The sequence below is a fragment of the Mustela nigripes genome, chromosome 1 (assembly GCF_022355385.1).
Source record: "Mustela nigripes isolate SB6536 chromosome 1, MUSNIG.SB6536, whole genome shotgun sequence".
NCBI lineage: Eukaryota > Metazoa > Chordata > Mammalia > Carnivora > Mustelidae > Mustela > Mustela nigripes.
The window spans coordinates 4146485-4162024 of record NC_081557.1 but is presented as its reverse complement, the minus strand read 5'-3'; the positions used below and the strand labels follow the sequence as shown (position 1 = coordinate 4162024).

Below are 15540 nucleotides of genomic sequence, written 5' to 3'. Positions count from 1 at the left end.
CGCCGCTGGGAAACCCAGCGCCCTGAGGACGAAGAGGAAGGGCCCTGGGCCAGCTGGCAGGCCAGGCCTGCGTCTGGATGCAGGCCGCTTACACGGGACGGCCTCTTCTCTGTAACCCTTCAACCTTGCAGGACACAGCGAAGGCCATGGCACAGCAGTGCCCTGGGGGGGGGCCCTGGCGAGCAGGCAGCACCCCCTCCCTGCCTCCTGGGGCTGTCAGGGGGCTCCGCCACGTCCCACCTGACACCTGCGGGGCAGAGCTGAACCGTTAGTCTCTGTCCTCTTCCTCCTGGATAAGGTGACCCGGCACGGCACGTAGAGTCTCATAGTTTCTCGGCTCCGGCCGCTCCCCCCACGCCAGGATTCTCAGGATTCTGAGCAGGGGGTCACCAGCTCCTCTTCCAGCCCCTCTGCACCCCAGGAGTCAGCCCCCCGCCAGAGGCCCCTGCTGGGGCTTTCACCTCCACCGACACACACGGCATGCGCGTCTCCACTGACACCAAAGCGAACGGACTGCTGAATCCTGCCTGCTTCACACCCCTCCCCGCCGCGGCTTCTCCTGCTGGGACACCGCCACCAGCTGCCAGGCCCAGACACACACAGGCTGGAATGTCCTCGCTCCACACCTCTCCCCCGTGCTGGGCGTAAGCAGCAGCAGAACCCGGTCATCTGGAAAGGTACGCTGTCCCCGCACCACCCCACCCCTGCAGAGCACCCAGCTACCTAGGCGGACAGAAGCGGCTTCTCCGGGGACCAAGTGTACACGGCACCCCCGCTGGGAGCCACCTGTGCCCCGAGTTCTCAGACGGCTGCAGAGAACATGGGTAAGAGAAGCAGAGAAGACAAGCGGGAGGCAGAGGCGGCAAAGAAAACATTTGCAAGGGGAGCTTAAGTCCCCTTTCGGTCACTCATTTCTTCCCTCGAATCATCACCGAGGAGCAACTATCGCTGCATCAGAGGCTTTCGGACAAGAAATCTGAGTGGGAGGGAACAGACTGCCGGCAGAAGCACGTTCCGGGAGCGCAGGCTGGCTGCTGGGGGAAGGCCCCTGGGGGACTTCTGGATGGAAGGCCACCGCTTACTCTGCACCTGCCAGTCACGCTGAGGGGTAAACTGGAAGTGGCTGGTTGAGGCAGCAAAGCCAGGACGTAGGGAAGAAGACAAAAAACCCCCCCGTCTGCATGGTCTGGCAGGCCGTGAACCTGCTGCTTTTCAGGGGTCCTGCAGACATCCCCTCGGGCCGCGTCAGGTGCTGCGTGCCCCCCTGGAGTCCCGGCCGAAGGGGGCCTCCACAGATCTCCTTGCCGGCAACACCCCTGGGCGACCCACCCCCAGGCTGAGCACAGCGATCTGTGATCTTGCGACTCTAGGAATCACGAAGGCCACTACAGGGGAGAGGTTCCCCAAGGTCTGCCCCAGAAGGTTTAAGCACCTTACCCTAATCCGCTCTCGGACAGACACCAAGATCCAGCACAAGGCGCTCTGGTTCAGAGCAACGACCTATTTATCGCAAGCTTCATGCATTCACATGGCTGGTCTATTCTGTGGCTGTTCCTACGGCTTCCCAAGCCCATTCCCCGCCTTGGGCCAGCCCCACACCCCACCCCTCCCCCACCCTGACCATGACCAAAGGGCCTGCTAACTCCAGCCCAGGGCAGGGATGCCTTCTGCTCTTTTTCCATCCCCCTCCCCCGGCTTCACACCTAGCTCCAAACTCCTCTCCCGCTGGAGCCCCTGTGCCCGGAGAACGGATTTCCACCAGCTTCATGGGGTGATTCTCCCGGCCCTGGCTGGCAGGTGACTTGCAATCCATCCTTCATTGAATCTCCCAGCGGAAGTGGGGGGCGTCTCCAGGACACGACGCCTTCTTCCACCCTGAATCCAGTGAGGAGCACGGACAGTCAGTCTCCAACACCAGATGCTGTGTGAAGGATCTGGAAGGGGCGACGTTACACCACCTTGTTGCATTTCAGTAAGATGAATTTTGAGGACTCTGACCAATGCCACTCACAGGATCTTTGGCCAATAAATTGGTCTGTTTTCCAGAGGAGCCTGCTTTGTCCTTCCGTTCTCCTCCTCAAACAACTCTTTTTCACCATGACTCTTTGCCGACGAGGTCAGCGGCCTGCCAGTCGGAACACCAGCCTTCCCTGAGCCGGGTCCCCTGCCCCTCCAGGAGACGACTGGCCCGGCGCCACCCCCACCCCTCGGATCCTGCCACAGGCAGCAGGCTAAGGAATGGGGTAAAAGGTTGGCATGATGCAAAGTGCTTAGCCAGCTTCTAGAACAGGCCCGGGGAAAATTCAGATGTGGAAATCACCCCCGGAATAAACAAACAATAAAACCCGCATGTGACACCCAAGTGAAATATGTAATTATGGGCAGTCCCAGGTCTTTCAAACCGGCCTTAAAACCAACAGATAAGGAGAGAGGAAGGTAGGCAGGCAGATAGACAGATAACGGCACACAGGTGGTGTTCTGTGCTTTGAACCAGGAAGGTAAAAATACACTCCTCCTACCAAACTGTTTGGCACAGGCTGGACGAGGTGACCAAGGTGACAGGCGTCTCACCCCCGTGACCCACGTCACTCCCGCTAGAAGCCAGGGGATGCGCACTCGTTTACCAAGGAGCAGACCAGCGTGAGGGTGTCAAACACCTGCTCAAGGTCGTAGTCGGCACACCGCCGAGCTGGGGATCGGACCCGCGTCCAGCTCTAAACCCCACGTGCTCAACCCGCCGAGTTCAATGGTAGGGACTCTGGTAAAAATTCCACGCAGGAGTCCGAAAGCTACACAAATACAAAATTAGGTCACTCTCTTGTAACCGACACGATGTGACTGCAGTCAGCAATAAAACTACAGTAACTACAAACACGACGGGTGCCAATGCTAAAATTATTCACAGGCACCAGCCTCGCCACGAGAATTGCACAATTTACTCGCACGCGGGAGTGGGCCCTGCCTGCTACCAGAACCCGGGGAAGAGCGGCCCATCTCCTCTAGCAGGCGGCAGCTGCCGCGTGGGGACTGTGCTGAGGAAAGGTTCCCCACAGGAAGCAACGGCTTAGCACAGCATCAACACCAGGCAGGGTCTCCCGGAGCAGAACCTGGATCCCTCAGCCAGGGAGGAAGCTGGACGGGAGGATGCTGAGGCCACGGCCCCCGGAAGAACTCTCGGGAGGAGACACGGCGGGCAGAGCCTGCAGCCAGGTCCTTCCTGGAGGACAGAGACGTTGTCCTCGACACCCTATTCTTCGGCAGTCCAGCAACCGGGGCCTGGGACGGTTCTGCCCAACCGCACAGAGCCGCTTCTGCCTCCAGGATGGCTAACGTTCCTGCCAAGTAAGGCTACCGAGGTGGCACCCACGCCAACCTCAGTGTTGTTCCCCACGGCACTTCAAGGGAAATACCTGGAAGGTTCTAGAAGCTTATCGCAGAGCCCAGGGGTCTCCCCAGACCTGCATGTGGAGCAGGGCTCATGACTTTGCTCAGGTTCCTTCTTGCTCCTTTGGTATTCAGCATTCCTGCTATCGTGTTCACAGTTAGGGTGAGAAGTTAGGTACAGGCACAAATTAGCACTAACAGAAAGATACAAAAAAAGAGGCCCTCTCCACCTATATGTGGGCATATACACGCCCTAAGCTGTGTCCACACGGGATTCTCTGTAACTGTGCTCTTGTGTTTTCTCAGTAAGTGCTATACAGATACCCGTCATTTCCCTAACCTGACGGAGGCATCTTAGAACCAAGAATGTGAGACTCAAAACTCACTTGATGTCTCTGGGAAGGTTTCATGGACAAGAAAGGTACAGGAACGGTCTTTAAGGAAATGCTGTCTCTCTATATATATATTTTTTAAGATTTTGCTTATTTATTTGAGAGAGAACACAAGCAGGGGGAGTGGGAGAGGGAGAAGCAGGCTTCCTGCTGAGCAGGGAGCCCGATGCGGGGGCTCAATCCCAGGTCCCTGGGATCATGACCTGAGCTAAAGGCAGACACTTAACGACTGAGCTACCAGGTGCCTGTGAAATGCTGTCTCTTGAATATGTGACAGAGCATTCAATATTTGCATTAATTAACTGGGCATACAGTTCATGCATTGCGGTGAACTCTATCATAACACACCATTCACGTTTATGGGGCAAATATGCTGAGTCAAGGCAGGTTATAGAGGGAATTCTGATTCATTATACTCCGTTTTACAGCTCCAGGTAAAACGCAGCTTCTGCCCACTGAGCTACTATAAAAATACAGCAAGTTCAAATTTTCTTTTTTTTTTTTTTAAATTTATTTGACACAGAGAGATCACAAGTAGGCGAGAGGCAGGCAGAGAGAGAGAGAGGAGGAAGCAGGCTCCCCGCTGAGCAGAGAGCCCGATGCGGGGCTCCATCCCAAGACCCTGGGATCATGACCTGAGCCGAAGGCAGAGGCTTTAACCCACTGAGCCCCCCAGGCGCCCCCAGCAAGTTCAAATTTTCATGTGCTATTGCCCCACTTCAGTAAGTCAGGGCTGATCAGATAAATACTGAGAAACAGGAGCTGAGCCAGAACAAAGTATTCATGAAATGTTACTGGAGGTCACAGTTTTTTAAAACATTTTTATTTGAGAGAGAGAAAACACAGATGGGGGGGCAGAGGAAAAGGAGAAGCAGACTCCCCGCAAAGCCCCGACGTGGCTCGATCCTAGGACCCTGAGATCAGGACCGGAGACAAAGGCAGATGCTCAACCGACCGAGCCACCCAGGAGCCCTGCCAAGGGTACATTTTTATAAAGAACATACAGGACGTCTCGGCAGGCCCATTTCCTGCACTACATGTTCAGATCTTTTTCTCCAGTTGCATACTGGAGAAACACCTGCCTCCAGCCACACCAGTGGCTGTCGTCCCACGGCCAGGAGAGACCCCTGAACCGCACCTCGCACGAGGACATCATTCCCACAAATGTTCCTAAAACCAGGGGCAGGGTGGATGGCCCATGTGTGCCCTTCACCTCTGCACCCAGAAGTGCAGCTGAACTTGTCAAGCCCCAGGTCCAGTCCAGGGACTGCTGGGCTCAGTCGGGTCCCTAAAACCTGCCTGGGGCCACAGTATTATTTGCTAGAACCCACGACCATTTTGTATGCTAGAACCCACGACCGGATCTTTCCTCCTGTGAGACAGAATGACGGGGTCAGAGGCACCACTGGACAGATGAGGAACTGAAAATCGAGAAACACACATGGCTGATTCAGTGTCACATCCAGCCTGCTTGAGGGCCAGGGTGGGGCTGGGGGGGTGAGGGCTTGGCCTGCACCAGGGTCTGGGGAGGAAGCCTGTTAGAGGGACGGAGCACAAGCTTGGGAGAACGCAGATCTGGATGCAAATTCCAGCTCTGCCACTTACTCAGGCCTGTGTGTGTATGAGAGAGAGACCTTGAGCAAATGTCATCACCTTATCGTAAGACTGTTTCCTGGCACATAAAGCATGCAGAATGCCCACCCCTCGTAAAGTGATGGGCCCAACGCCACATGAGGCCTTTAAGGCAGGAACACACTGTACCTTCCCAAAGGCAGTCCCATGCTCCAGGAACGTGGGTTTCCGTGGGGATCTGCCCCCTCCTTTCCACCAGACACCACCCCCCCGCACCCCGCTCACTCTCCTGGCTCCCCCCACGCCCTCCGGATCTGATACCTCCCGGAGCATCTAACTTTGGCATTCAGCTTGTAGCAGTGCTCCTGGTTCATCTCTGGGATACCTTATTGTACCTCCCATGATGCAACAGGGCACTTTTGAAAGAGCAGAAAGAAACCAAAACTCTTCATGTTAAATCTTTTTAAGGGCAGTAGAGGAGCTGACATTTAGAAAAATTAGAGGCAGATGCATTATCTCATAAATGAGGAAGGCTTTCATAAAAAGTAGAGTTTGGGTTCTAGCCTAAGACAATTTCTTAAAGGCAATTCTGTGTTTGCTTTTAATATAAGCATGTGTTGCTTTTTAGTGGGGCAGTGGGAGCAGGAGGGAGGAACTTCTATATTAAAGGAATTAACCCCTAGCTTGACTCCTCAGAAACTGGATATCCCCGGTCCTCATGGGACTGATTTCCCACCAGGACATCCTAACAGAGCAGAGGTGTGTGCGCTGGAGATCAAGAACCCTGAACCCCAGAGGAAGCCAGTATACTGGTGGGTGGGAGGGTGTCACTGGTCCCTTGATGTGGGAAGGAGCGAGCTTTCAGGCCTCCGCCAAGAAACCCCCAGCCATGGTAACACCGTAGAGCAAGGGTCCCGAGTAGAAGAACCCAAAGGCTTCCTTCCTCTGTTCCTCGCTTCCCTTGAACAGCCCGAAGGACCCCACCGCTGCAGCAATGCCTCCGAGAAAGGGTCTCACACCTTCTTCCCTTAGATAAAATCTGAATACCCACTTTGGCTCCCAGGAATCAGGACAAAGGTGAGTTTAAGAGCCACATGGGAAGCAAAGGTAACAGGTGGGACTTGGGGACAGTCAGAAAGAATCGAGGGTGACACTCGGGTTCCTGGGACGGGTGGGTGGACCCCCATCCTGGGACTGTGGAGTCCTTTTTTACCTAAGTAACCTGGTGTCTGACAACTACTGGATAATCTCTCCCAGGGAGAGCAGCGGCCACCCTACATCCCAGCCCCAGTCCCCCACGTGCAAACACCACCAGAGCCTGGCCTACTGCAGCAGCAACATTTCTTTCAATGATTAACTTCCAAAAACATTCCTCAGCAGAAAAACAACCCAGACAACATTAAAGGTGGACATTCCCGAACACTGAGGGTCCAAATCACTTTCACACGAAAAGGTCAGTTGGCTTCCGCCCAGGGTCTGCTGAGAACCCAAGGTCCTCCCAGTATTTGCAGGGGGTAAAAGGTGAAGTTCAGAAGAGGCAACAGAAAGTCTGAAATCAACAGAACATACTCTCACCTGCGTTAATTAACAGACTTTGAAAAACAAACACCCGGCCCTGTACAGCCTAGAGTCCTCCTACGGGCATCAAAAGGGCTGTCAGGGCGGTGGGGTAGTTTGGGGAGCGGGGGCCGGGGCGGGGAGGCCACCTCTGCGCCTTGATGTCACTTCGGACCTGGCCTTGTGTTACTTCTCTTTTAAAACAGCCAAGTCTCCGCCGCAGAAGCCCAGGGGAGGCTCAGGCCATTCGGAAAAGAATTCCACCAGCAGCCCAACGCCGGCCCGGAGCCCCAGCCACGCAGAACGACGAGCGCTTTGGGCCGACAAAGGAAACACCGCGCGGATCCAAGTGCAGAAGCAGCCCCGGGCCGCCGCGCGCGCGCGCTTCCGCCCCCCGCCGCCCCCGGAGCTCGGGCTGCGTCTTTAACTGCTCGCCTGGAACGCGTCCTCGAGGGCACGGCCGGCAGCTGCGGCGGGCGCGCCCCGCCCCGCCCCCACCGCGGGCGTCACGTGACGGCTGCGAAAAGTAGGGGAAAGGTTACCGCGAGCCCCGCCCCCGGCCTGGTGCGTCCCAGGCGCTCAGATCCTGTTCCACCCGCCCGGCTCGGAGAGACCTTCCGGAGCGAGCTGGCGCGCATCGCCGGCGCTGCCGGCCTCCTCCCCCGGCGACACGCAGCGCCTCTCCGTGGGAAGGCCGAGCCCCGCGCGGCCAACCCTGGGGACAGGGAAGGGCTGAGCGCGCCCGAGGCCGTCCCACGGAGGCACCGCGGCACCGCGCCCCCCGCGCGCCCCAAGCGTGTCCGGAAGGGACTCGCAGGGAAGCCCAAGGAAACATTAACAGTGTTTCTATGAATGAGCACGAGGGGCCGGGGTTGCATAAGCGCGGGCCCTCCCCCGGGGCTCCCTGGAGGCCCAGGCTTGACCGCCGGTTCACCACGGGTCCAGGGTCAGGCCAAGGGCGGCAGCAGCAGGGACGCCAGGTTTATTCCCTTGGCCTCGGGCTTGGGCCACTTGTTTTCAGTACAAACTCGAAAGGTTATTTCGGCCTGTGCGTGAGGCCAGTTCTGCCACTCTGATCCAAAGTGTGTGCACGCCCAAAGATGGCCCTTTTCTGGGTTTCCAACAGACGGAGTTCAGCGCGCAAGGTCAGGTCCAACCGTGCATCACCGGAAGGAAACCGGTCGTTTCTGGCTGAAGAGGAGCCCCGAGGCGCGCGGAGGCACAACCCCCCCAAAACCCGCGGTCTGAGGGCTGCATCCAGCTCGGGAGAGACACGATGGCCCCACAGGACTTCCTACCGCGCACTGCCTCGCCTCCCGGTCTGCATTACCGTCCCCCTCCGCACGCCGCGCTTCCCCGGAGTCACCTTCAGTGCTCCGGGGAGGGGGTGAGATGCTTGCTGGCACAAAACGACCGGGGAGCTCGGCCATGTTTTAGTCACTGGGTTGGAGGTTCGGAAGAGAAGAAACGCGCCTGAATATCTGGAATGACCAGAAACCGGACGCCGGTGCCCGAAGGTGGTGTAACACGATACACGTCTCAAAAGGTTCAACGGATTTTCATTTTGCCCGGTAACTTACAAAGTTACCAGTTTCCCACAACAATCTGCCCTTAAAATAGTTTTCCAGCACAGGGAGCACGAGAGGGACCGAGAGCCTGGTGCAGAGTCCGGGGTGCCGAGGCTGTTCCGTACGGAACCCGGCCGATTCCTCGGGGCGCAGCTCGGCGTGGAAGGAGTAAGGCCGGCCCCCACCTGCGTTCCCGCAGCGGAACGCACGCCAACCACCAATTTACATCACAAAGACGCTGACCCACGGCCTTTCCCAGCAAAACGAAAGGAAGTGGCCCGGCCGTAGGCTCGCGGCGGGAGTGGAGGCTAGGGGCTGCGTCCGTCGGAGCCGGGGAGAGCCCGGGTCGCTCCGGCGCCCTGACCGCGCCGTCCGGGCTCGCGAGCAGAGAGGTAGCCCAGGCCTGGTCACGTGACGCCCCTCCCCCAGCCCCGCGCGGCGGCTCGGGGGCCCGGCGCGACCTTGGGCGGAGTGTCCGCGCCCACCTGCCCCGCACCCAGCGCCGGACCAGGGGACGGGGAGGGCGCTCGCAAGCGGAAACTCCGGCCGGGCGCCCCTACCTCGTTCCCGGCGGGCTCTCGGACCGCGCCGGGAGCCCCGCATCAAGGGCGTGTCCCGACGGCTGCAATGCGGGGGCAGCCCCGGGGAAGTGGGTGGACGGCGCACCTGGCAGTCCCGAGGCTCGAGAGTCCCTCTGGCTCCCGCCTGGGACCAGTCCGCGACCCCAGCACGGTCCCCCAGCCCCCATCCACCCCAGAGGGGGAAGGGATGCGGAGGGATCGAAAGGGGGTTGGTGGCGCCCCGCCAAGTCCGGGAGGCCGAGCATCCCCCTTGCAGCCTCAGCGACCCTTGGACGGACCCCCAGCCACAATCCATTCCGAAGACAGGGGTGGGATGAGAGGAAAAGGGAGCGGGCGTCCCTAGTAGCCCCAGGCCGAAGGCATCCTGCCAAATCCAGGGACCCAAGCATCCCTCCAGCTCCTGCACTGTGCCGGCGGGCGGGCCGACCGACCCTTGGACGTACCCTAGACCCAATCCACTCCTGGGGAGTGGGAGTCCCGAACTTGGCGCATCCTGCCAAGTCCGGAGAGCTGAGCATCCCTCCCGCTGCCGCACCAGACCCGCACGGGAGGCCCGCGAGCAGATCGGCTCCCGGGCGGACCCCACCCCACCCCCACGACCCAATCCACGGCGGAAGGTGGGGAGTTCCTGCCGCGCTCCCATTTCGGGCTCCTGACGAACCCAGCCGTCCGGGGAGGGGGGTATGCTAGGGGTTCCCTCTCCGCGCCGCGGCCCGCGGCCCCCGCTCCCGCCTGGGTCCGGGCCCTGGCAGTCCCCGGCCGCCCCACCCGGGAGCCCGCCGCAGCCCGCAGGCCCGCGCCCGCTCGCCCGCCCTCCCCGCGCGCGCCGCCAGCCCCGGCCCAGCCTTACCAAGTCAGCGAGCGGAGGCGCGGCGCCGGCGGCGGAGGCTGCGGCGGACTGAGCGCGCAGCGAGCGAGAGCCGGGGGCTGGAGGGCCGCGGGCGAGGCCGAGTGCACCCGACGCCGGTCGCCGCCGATTGGCTGGAGCGTGCGGGGCCGCGGTGCGGGCGGGGCTGAGACTCCCGGCGCTGGGCGGGCGGGCGGGCGGGGGGCGGGACCCGGGCGGGGCGGGGCCTCGGCGGCTCCTAGGGGAGCCTGTCAGGTGAGGAAACTGAGGCTGCGGAGGAGCAAGCCACCTCCGCCCCCTGCCAATACGGGGCCCCGGGCGAGATTCCTCACCCTGGAGACTCTGTTTTCTCATCTGAAAAATGGGCCAACTCATGTGGGCCAAGCCCATAAAAGCGCTCAGCACCGTGTCTGGATCCGTCTAGCCCTTCACAGCCATTGCCACCTGTAATCCTCAAAGCACCCCCTATAAAAAGTTGATCCCAGCCCGCGCTAGCGCACGACCACACAGCTAAGAGAATGGATCCAACGTTGGGGCCAGATCTGACTCCAGAGCCCACGCCGCAAATCGGACCCGATCCCCAGAGTGACCACTGAGGCGATCCCGAGGCCGCGTGGCGGGCAGAGCCAACACGCCACTGCGAATTCCGACGGTTCCGGGCCTCCTCCTCATCTAACTGGGAGAAAAATACCTCCCTCCAGGGCTTTGATGAGATTTGGTAGATTAATTATTCAGGCGCCTGGAGCATTCTACCTGCTGAGGAAAGACATGCCTGAAGGTGGGGACAGAATGACAGAGAGGCCCTTGTATGCGACACTGAACTCAGGAGAGGGGCCAGGAGTGGACACTGCTCACTGGCAGATCCCAGGAGTCTAGGCCGGGGGCACCGGCCACATGGCGCTCAGAGAAGAGCCGGCGGTGCTTCCCCTCCAACCTCACCCTCTCCCCATTTGTCTGAAATGTTCCCAGGCTCTAGCTGGTGGTCCTGCATACAGCAGGCGCTCCATAAATGCACCAGTTTTAGGAACAGAGACCCGGCTTTCCTAAAGGTCAGTGACTCCTTCTGGCGATTAAAAACCCAAGCTTGCCTCCATCTTTCGGTCTGCATTATTTAGTGGCTACCAGTGAAAGGTTTAGAAGAGAAAATGAAAGTTCTTTCTTGTTCCCGCCCCCCTCACTGCCACGGCCACGGTTAACTATTGGTGCACTGTCCCGGCTGTTCTAAATGAAGTCTCAGGATAGGTGCTGTTTGTAACACTCTTGTTTTCACTTGGCTTATGTCGTGCAGAGTTCCCTGTGGAGACAGAGATGATTTCCTCTTTCGCAGGGTTTAGCCCGCCCCATGGACGCTTAAACCCCCGGTTTCACCCTTGCAGGTATCAATAAAGCGGCACCGGATCGTCGCGAGCCCTTCTGAGCTCTGCTTTCTCTCTGTAGGTCCCTAGAGGCGACGCAACCAAGTCAGAGAGCAGGCTCCTGTGACATTTGGGTGACATACTGGTGTCCCTTGCTGAGCCACCCTCAGAAAAGCTAACTAACATCTACTCCCACGCAGGCGTGGGAATGCAGCCGGCTCCGGGAGTTGGTCCGCGCTGTCCGTCGCTCTCAGTTCCTTACATCTCTGCCCATCTTCTAGGAGAGGGCGGGAGATAACGCTCCTTATTTTAACTTGCGTTTCTTTGAAGTTAGAAATTGGAGATTTCCTGCCGCGGCGGCCTTGGGTCCGTTCCCCACCCCCGACCCCCAGCGGTCCCAGGCCTCCCCTCCTCTCCAGATTTCACCGCCCAAGAAAGCAGGTGGGCTGGGCCTGGGCCCACCTGCTCAGAGCGCGCGGCAGCCTGCACCTGCGTCCTCCGCTTCGCGATCCTAACACGGAGGCCTTCCTGGCTTGTGCCTTGGACTCTCACCCTCACCTCAAATGCCCTTCCCTCCTTTCCCCGGAACCCCGGCCATCAGCCTGCAGGTCCCGGCCCAAGGTCACTCTCTTCCTCACTGGAGTCTCGCCGTGCTCCCCTCTGGGATTAGTCCCGTGCCCTGTAGTTTCCCAGGGCTCTGCGGCCTTGACTGTGCACCCCTCCCCGCGCGCCGCCTCGGTGCCACCTGCAGGCCGGGTGAGGCAGGGACAAGGGCGGGACCGTGGTCCTGGGGGCCACCGGGTCTCCGGATCACCTGGCGAGCCCATCCTCGCCTGGCAGCAGCAAGTTACTTCCAGCCGGAGCCTAGAGGCTTCATTCGCCTGCCCGGGCTCGGCTCCCCATGGCATGCAGCTCTCCAGGGCGGCTTAGCAGTGGCTATTAATAAAAACCCCAGGAACTAGGCCTCTGGGGAGCTCCAGGCCTGTCGGATCCTGTGTTCCCTTTGGGCCAAAAATATCCCAGAGTTGGCCTCAGAAACTGGAGTAATCTTTCTCAAGCTCCGTTTCTGTTTGTTTGTTTGTTTGTTTGTTTCAATTCTTCCCCAGTTTGAATGGAACATAGTGTAGCAGCTGCCTAGCCTGACGATAGGGAAACTTTTTTTTTTTTTTTTTTAATGCACCTACTGTTGGGGCGCCTGGGGGGCTCAGCCAGTTCAATGTCTGCCTTCAGCTCAGGTCATGATCCCCCGATGGGGCATGGAGCCCTACAAAGGGCACCCTGCTCAGCAGGGAGGCCACTTCTCCCTCTCCCTCTGCCTCTCCCTGCTTATGTGCTCTCTCTCACTCACTCTCTCTCCAATGAATAAATAAAATCTAAAAAAAAATAAAGGCACCTACTGTCTTCATTATCATTAAGAAATCTCCTGCTTTTTTTTTTAAACTCTATAAATATCCTTTTTTGGAAAAAAGCAAGCATATAAATATTAACGAGATCAGTATCATGCAGTCTTGGATACTTGAATAAAACAGCTTCAACAATAACCAAGTGAGGATCAAACTTGTTTGTTTCTACCCCAGCCACTGCCTCTGGATTTCTTTAAAGCAAATCCAGAAATCCTACTGTTCTGTCCTTGCAATTTTTTTTAAATTTTCTTTTTTTGTTAAGATTATTTATTTATTTATTTGACAGAGAGAGAGAGAGATCACAAGTAGGCCGAGAGGCAGGCAGAGAGAGAGGGGGAAGCAGGCTCCCTGCTGAGCAGAGAGCCTGATGCTGGTCTTGATCCCAGGACCCAGAAACCATGACCTGAGCCAAAGGCAGAGGCCTAACCCACTGAGCCACCCAGGCACCCCTGTCCTCACATTCTTGAGTAAAGATGTCTAAAAGTTAAAGGTTTCTTTTAAAAAAATAACCCCCCCCACACACACACACAAAATATACCCTCAATGCTATTGTCCAACCTAAAATAGCAGAACAATTCCAATACAGAACTTGTAAGGCCCTCTTGGGCTGCCAAGGGCACAGCTGAGTCCCACTCTCTTGCCAGCCCCGTCACTTGCTGGCAGCTTCCAGCAGATTCTGATTTCAAAGCATGTAAGACCTCCTGGAACTCAGCTCTCGCTTCCCATAGGAAGCAATTTTGTAATCTCAGAGTTCTGTGCTTCTTGCTCCTCTCCAGAGCTTTGAACCCCTCTGAACTTGAACCTTGAGCTGCTGTAGGTACGGGGACAAATAGCAGCGTCCCGTGTCCAGTGGTGACAATATTTGCTCAGCCAGCGTCACTGGGGCTTGATGAGAACAGAATGAGGTCACGCAGATGCAAGCAAACTGGGCCAAGGTAGCTCGACCATGCACCAGCGATAGGAACTCCTAGCAACAGCCAAAGGGTACTCTTAATTCAATAGCTTGCCCTATGACCCAGTAATCCTGTCCCTGAGTATCCCCTGGGAAGAAATGAGAGCATTATGTCTGTGCAAAGACCCTGGTACAGGAATGTTTACAGAAGATTCGCTCGAAGGGACAAAAATCCAGAAACAACCCAAATGGCCATCAACATCGAACGGATAAATACCTTGCGGTTTTTCCATAGAGCAGGATTATAAGCGGCAAGAAAAAAGAGAAAGCCACTAACAGCCCTAGGGGACTGATCCTACAGATCTCAGGTTGTGGGAAAGCAAGCCAAACGCACACATGACATTTTCGTGCTGTATGATTTCTGTAACAAGAGGTGCCTCCTAACTGCCATGATGGGTCCTGACTGAGAGACACAGGAAGGAGCTCACAGGGGGCTCTCACCGGGGTAATGGGAAATGCCAAGGCTCCATATGCCTAAGCACGTGATCCCCCCTGCTATCTGTGTGTTAGGCCTCAATTTTAAAAATTAAAAATCTCAGGGCACCTGGATGGCTCAGTGGGTTAAGCCTCTGTCTTCGGCTCAGGTCATGGTCTCAGGGTCCTGAGATCGAGCTCTCTGCTCATCGTGCTCTCTGTTCAGCGGGGAGCCTGCTTCCCCCTCTCTCTCTGCCTGCCTCTCTGCCTACTTGTGATCTCTCTCTCTCTCTCTGTCAAATAAATAAATAAAATCTTTTTTTAAAAAATTAAAAATCTCGGGGCGCCTGGGTGGCTCAGTTGGTTAAGTGTCTGCCTTTGGCTGAGGTCATGCATGATCCTGGGGTCCTGAGATCGAGTCCCATATGGGGCTTCCTGCTCGGTGAGGAGCCTCTTCTCTCTCTCCCTCTGGACTTCCCCACCCCTGCACCAGCTCTCTCTCTCCCTCTCACTCTCTCTTTCTCAAATAACTAAATAAAATCTTTTTTTTTAAATAAAAAAATTTAAAAAGCTTTCAAGGTCAATGGGGCACTGGCCCTTGCTGGCAAGGGTGAAGCTATCCCGGGGTCGTGAAATGAAGAGGACTGACGAAGTTGTGTCACCCGGGGAGAAGACAGCGTTCGGGGGGAGTGGAGGAGAGGCTGGCTGCCAGCCTCTTGCTGGTGCAGGGGAGCAGTGGGGAGAGCACCGGGGACAGCATCCAGAGCCCGGGAGGCGACAGCGCTGTGTGCAGGAGTGCCAAAGGAGGCCTGCACACCCCAGGCCTTGCCTCCCTCCCCACTCCTCCTCCTGCTCCAGCTGCCTGGGCCTCCCCTCCAAGGCCAGGACTGCACCCTGTTCCCTCTGCACCTGGAAGGAGCCAGTGCCCTGATGGGCCTGTCGGGGGCACCAGGAAGGCCGGCCAAAGTTTGCCTTCCTGGGGAGTCATCTCAGTAAAGAAGAGCGGGGGTGCGGGAGTGGGCACAGCTGGCCACCAGCCTGGGTCTGGGTGTCCGTTCCCTCACCTACACGAGGACATGGCTCTCGGGCCCTAACACACACCCTTCTCAGTACGGCTTGGAGAAGCAGGAATTCTAATGGCTTAGGGGGGGTGAAGTCCAGAACCAGACATGGCCTGGGTTCAAACACTGACTCTGCCGCTCGCCTGGCTGAGTGATCTTAAGCTCTCTGTGTCCTCATCTGTAAAGTGAGGAGAGTGTTGATTACTCTCCTTGGAGAGTCTTAGTGAAAATGACGCGAGTAACTGATGGGAGAAGGGCTTAAGCGTCCCCAGAACTTGGTAGGTGCCATGAACGCGTTAGCCATGAGTATTAGTTTCCCTCCGTGGAGCCTCTGTTTTAAAAGCCTTTGTTTATAAACAGTAAAATGTGATCAATGAATAACTCATTTCCTGGTTTATTAATCAGAAATGCAGATGCGATCGCCAGCCAGAGCTCGCCATCAACCTGAGTTCCG

The 15540-nt window shown here is 57.3% G+C and overlaps 1 protein-coding gene across 2 annotated transcripts in view; it reads right to left on the bottom strand.

Annotated features, from left to right (window-relative positions):
• Positions 1 to 10013, bottom strand: part of CPT1A (carnitine palmitoyltransferase 1A) — a 49381-nt gene extending 39368 nt beyond the window's left edge. The window contains exon 1 of one of the 2 annotated variants that reach the window (XM_059399414.1): positions 9905 to 10013. The gene's annotated coding sequence lies outside the window, so the exon portion shown is untranslated. Of the gene's footprint in view, positions 1 to 6923; positions 6944 to 9904 lie in introns of those variants that run through there. The other variant, XM_059399423.1, reaches the window with a different exon arrangement.
• Positions 10014 to 15540: the final 5527 nt, after the last annotated feature.